Genomic DNA, 5,646 nt, shown 5'->3' on the forward strand with positions numbered 1-5,646 from the left:
CCGCGCCTCCCCGTGCTCCCGCAGCTCCGCCCGGCCCGCCCGGGCCCGCGCCCTTCCGGCCGCGCTCTCCGCTCTTTATCTTCTTCCGCGCCATGTGGCCCCGGAAACTCGCCTGGATTTTGGCAGCCGCGGCGTTGGCACCGGGATCGTCCAGCGGGATGTCTAGAATGTCGTCGTCTGGCTTGGAGCAGGCGCTCTCCTAGGAGTGGGGTTGGGGGGTTTTGTGAGGTGACTGGGCCGGGCTGGGTAGGAATAGAGTCCTGGGAGATTGAGACGACGGCGACGCGAGGTGGGAGGTGCAGAGGGGGAGCTGCAGCGTGGAGAAGGGCTGAGGCAGGGCCGCGCTTGGGTGTTGGGTGTCCCCTCCTGGGCAGCAGGCAGGGAGGAAGGTTCAGGGCCAGGGGACACAGTTGTGTGCCCCACTCGGGAAAGAGAAGTGCACATTGTAATGAGATACAAGAAAGCCAGATACCCCAGAGTGAGCTAAGGCCCCATCACCAGCAGCCCCGTTAGGGGAGTTGCAGAGCTGACTGGAGGCGGGATTTGGAGGAACAAGGAAAACAGTAGCAGGCACTCCTGGATGTGGCTGCCCGTTTCCCTGCTCTCAGACAGTGCCTCCAGCTCAGAAGGGCCCCTTCCGAGTGCAGGGTCCCTGTAGAGAGGGTGTGGAAGGCTCAGCAGGACAGCCCTCTCCCTAGTGGACTGTGCCAGAGCTCATGGCTGAGATTAGGTGAGGATGCTCGGCAAGTCAGCCTCCCCCAGTGGGGTTGGGGGGTTTTGTGAGGTGACTGGGCCGGGCTGGGTAGGAATAGAGTCCTGGGAGATTGAGACGACGGCGACGCGAGGTGGGAGCTGCAGAGGGGGAGCTGCAGCGTGGAGAAGGGCTGAGGCAGGGCCGCGCTTGGGTGTTGGGTGTCCCCTCCTGGGCAGCAGGCAGGGAGGAAGGTTCAGGGCCAGGGGACACAGTTGTGTGCCCCACTCGGGAAAGAGAAGTGCACATTGTAATGAGATACAAGAAAGCCAGATGCCCCAGAGTGAGCTAAGGCCCCATCACCAGCAGCCCCGTTAGGGGAGTTGCAGAGCTGACTGGAGGGGGGATTTGGAGGAACAAGGAAAACAGTAGCAGGCACTCCTGGATGTGGCTGCCCATTCCCCTGCTCTCAGACAGTGCCTCCAGCTCAGAAGGGCCCCTTCCGAGTGCAGGGTCCCTGGAGAGAGGGTGTGGAAGGCTCAGCAGGACAGCCCTCTCCCTAGTGGACTGTGCCAGAGCTCATGGCTGAGATTAGGTGAGGATGCTCGGCAAGTCAGCCTCCCCCACCCAGGGCTAGAGGCCCAATGGTTGTTTTCCCACAGACTCTCCACTTGCCACGGCTCCCCAGGATGCACTCAAACACAAGAGGAGGGGAGATAGTCTGGAAGAAGCAACAGTCAAAAGGCTTCACTCCAAAAAAGGGTAAAGAAAAGATCAGCAGGAGCAAGAAGCCTTTCTATGATATGCTCATAAGGAAAAAGGAATTATGACAATAGCTGCCATTTAAGCATTACTTACCTTGTTCCAGGTGCCATGACTCAGTGTTTAACAGGCATTATTTAGTCCTCAACCGTAAAGCGATGGCATACCTTTTAATCGTTACTGTAGTTTAGCCCTAATAAAACTGATGATTAGAGTGTTTAAAAACCTACTTGGGGTCATACAGATAGTTATCAGTGTGTCTGAGATTCAAATCCTTGCATGTCAGAGTCCAGAGTATTTTTAACTCCTACACTGTAGAATAAGCAAATGAAGCCTAGAAAATGAACCAAGGCTCTACCACTTGCTATAACTGGGTGGTCTTGGGCAAGTTATCTAATCTTTTAACTCAGGTCCTTCATCTGAAAAATCAGGACAATAACATTCACCTTAATGGGTTGTGGGGAGGAATAAACAGCACGATAAGCATTAAGTTTCTGGCACAATCTAGTTGCTCAATAAATGGTAGCTATTATTATGGTTTTAAATAATAATGTTAAGTTGATGAGAAATACAGTCATCCCTCAGTATCCGTGGAGGATTGGTCCCAGGACACCTTGTGGGTAACAAAATACACAGATGCTCAAGTTCCTTACATAAAATGGCAAAGTAATTGCATCTACACTTCAAACATCTTTTGGCATACTTTAAATTGCCTCTAGATTACTTGTAATACCCAACAAAGTGTAAATAGTTGTTCTACTGTATGTTTAGGAAATAATGACAAGAAAAAGAGTCTGTTCAAGATCAGTACAGACGCAACCATCTTTTTTTTTTTTTTTTTTTTTAATATTTTTGATCTGCAGTTGGTTGAATCAATGGATGTGGAACCCATGGCCATGGAGGGTGGACTGTAGTTGTTGTAGGCCAAAAGTGGTCATATAATAACAGTTTCACATGGTTCAACCTAATAGTGATCAGAACCACCCCCATGCCTCAAAGTAGGCTCTGTTTCTCTGACAGCCTGCTGTGTAGCTGAGAGTAGAAAGGATATCGATTTCAGAGGCAAGGAATGGAGAAGGACTCAGCCCCTGAACCCCTTTGTCTCTTACCATGGCTTACAGCATTAGGGTAGGTCTAGATGGGGATGGTTACTATGAAGTTAGAAGGGTATTTCTCGTTTGCCCTGGCTTCTGGCTTCTAAGAATTTGCCCTCATTTTTTGCCGGAGGACTTGCACTGCTTTCACTGTCTTTTTCTTCTAGGACATGAGATGACCAAAGTCTCATGTAGCCATGGTAATTCAGTTCTACTCAGCCCCCCTCCCCGCCATCACCCATTCAGTTCACAGAAGCCAGTAAGTTATGAGTGACGTTTTCAATGATCACTGTCCCAGCCAGGTTCTGCCCCAGGAGCACTGGTTTAAATTCCAGATTCCTAAGCCCAGGTTTACAAATGGCTCCACCTTACCACGCTTCACAGGCTGTCCTCATTTCCTGGGCTTCACAGTTCTTCAATTTATGCTCAAGATACCCACTATCAATTTAAACACAGTTAAAAGGAGTTACCAAGAGGTGGGTGTGGTTGTGAAAGGGCCTAATACACTGTTTTTGTTTCCCAGGTCTGGCACTCTCCCTGACATCTTATTTCTCACCTTAAATCAGAAACAGTTCCTTTGGGTTCTTTGATTCTCAGAATGCAAGTCTTTCTTGGGATATTCTCAGGGAACAGTGATGCTTCTTCTCAAAAGAGGGCAACCACCATAAAAAACCATTCCCGGCCCACCTCTCCTCCTCGGCCTCAGCAGCTGTGGAGGAGTGGGGAGGATGAGTGGAAAAAGGGGTGTCTTCTCCCAACCACACTAACACCTGACCTGCTGTCACCGCCCACCTCAGATGGATCCAGAATGGAAACCTGGAACAACAGGCAAAGCCACCCCCAACACGCTGCTCGTCCCCAGAATCAGCTCCCTCTCCCCCTAGCTGAATTCTCAGGACAGAGCTGCTAGGCCTGTCCATAGGTGGAACTGGAGGGTCTTTCTCCAGTTTTTTTTTTTTTTTTAGTATTTTCGATCTGTGGTTGGTTGAATCAACGGATGTGGAACACACAGCTGTGGAGGACAGACTATAGTTGTTTTTGTAGGCCAAAAGTGGTCATATAATAACAATTTCACATGGTTCGACCGGGAAAGAATCCAGGAAGGGGCTCATTAGTCATGGTGCCTGGGCTGGTGTCTTCCAAAGCCAAGATTGATGTTGTGTGCTTGAGAGCCCCATATAAACTGGGGGACGTTTGGAGGGGGTGGAAAGGGCACTAGTTGGCAAAGCAGGAGCCATGGCTTCTAGTCCCAACTGGGCACATCACTTTACTGAGAATTTCATTTTCTTCAGCCACAGCTAGAACTTGGCCTAGATAAATAAAGTCTCCTTCAGCTCTCAAATTCTAATAACTTTAAGAGTTATCCCTGCCTGCTTGTTATGTGTAAGGCCCTGTGCTATGCACTTTGCACATATTACCTCATTTAATTTCCATTTTCGAAGTTGGGAAACGGCCTCCAAGACGTTTTGTAACTTACCCAAGGTCACGCGGCTGGCAAAAAGTGAATGGATCAGATTCAGTAGCCTGCGCTGTTAACCACTGCCTCATGGCATGTAATTATTTCTATGAATTCAGCTGAACCAAGGCAACTAGACTAAGCAAAAGAAAGGAATAGGATCCAAAAAAAAGAAACACAACATGTTTCTTTGCCTTTTCATATTAAAGTGAATACAGGAAAAGTCACATTTATGTGGCTATGTAAATCAGCAACTAGAACATTTGAATCAACAGCTCTCATATATTTATATATATATATATATATATATATAAGCAGACCTGTTTTTTCCTTCCTCATTTCTGTTTGAGTCTCCTTACCAAGGGGAAAGAGGAATAGCAGGACTCAGTTCTTCCCAAACACCAGGTAAGGAGTTCAATGAGGCAAGCCCCAGAATGAAAGGTGAAGAAGGGTCTGTCCCTAGTCCCCCAGAGGTATGCTGTTCACTGTACATGTCCCAGCTCTCTCCCGGCACTGAGTCCAGCCCTCCACAAAGTGGGGTAGGAAGATGCCCAGCCCCAACCTTGCCCTGCCCCAATCCTCCCCCGCTGCCAGCCCTTCTCCCTCTTCCTGCCCCCCTACACAGTCTGATAATGGTGCTCTCTCCTGCTCAGCCCTTTGGCCCTGTAGACCTAAGACAAGGGCATGGGAAGGGAAGGCTCCTATTGACAGGGTGCACTGGAGGAGGTACCCCAGGACACTAGGCCACTCACGAGGATAATTGTGTATCCGCCTCCTCTGGGCTTTTTTGGTTTGGCAGCCTCTTCTTTTCCAGGNCTCCACAAAGTGGGGTAGGAAGATGCCCAGCCCCAACCTTGCCCTGCCCCAATCCTCCCCCCCTGCCAGCCCTTCTCCCTCTTCCTGCCCCCCTACACAGTCTGATAATGGTGCTCTCTCCTGCTCAGCCCTTTGGCCCTGTAGACCTAAGACAGGGCATGGGAAGGGAAGGCTCCTATTGACAGGGTGCACTGGAGGAGGTACCCCAGGACACTAGGCCACTCGGATAATTGTGTATCCGCCTCCTCTGGGCTTTTTTGGTTTGGCAGCCTCTTCTTTTCCAGGGGACACTGATTCCAATCATGTCTACCAATCCTTTAGTATCACTTCCTGGGCACTCAAGAGCATGGTCCAGGGCAAACCAGGGCCTTCAGGAAGGGATCCCACATCCTCCTCTAATTATTCCTGCAGACACCAGAGGACACAAATTACGTTCCTCTTCTGGATCCTTGGATTCTTTGCTCACTTACTTCTCTCCATTGACCACCCCCTTGCTTCCCCTTCCCCATCATTCTTACCTTCTCATCTTATTCCTTCTCAGCAATACTCCTCCTCCCCCCACTGACCCACATCCCAGAACCTGCCATCTATTTATTTTTTCTACTTTATAAAACATTGCTGGGTGTGAGGGACTCTGCCTCAGAGGAGCCCAGGAACCTCCATGAAGAGCCCATTTCTCCTTTCACAACCAAAAATTGCTTGCTGGAGGATAAAAAGCAGAGGGAAAAGATTGGAAGGAGATGTTATCAGTGTGTTCTCCAGGGAATGGAATTGTACATGATCGACATGTTTCTTTTTTATACTTTTCTCTAGTTTTTACATTTTCT

This window comes from Galeopterus variegatus, unplaced genomic scaffold (genome assembly GCF_000696425.1).
Source record: "Galeopterus variegatus unplaced genomic scaffold, G_variegatus-3.0.2 Scaffold1495, whole genome shotgun sequence".
In the NCBI taxonomy this organism is placed as follows: domain Eukaryota; kingdom Metazoa; phylum Chordata; class Mammalia; order Dermoptera; family Cynocephalidae; genus Galeopterus; species Galeopterus variegatus.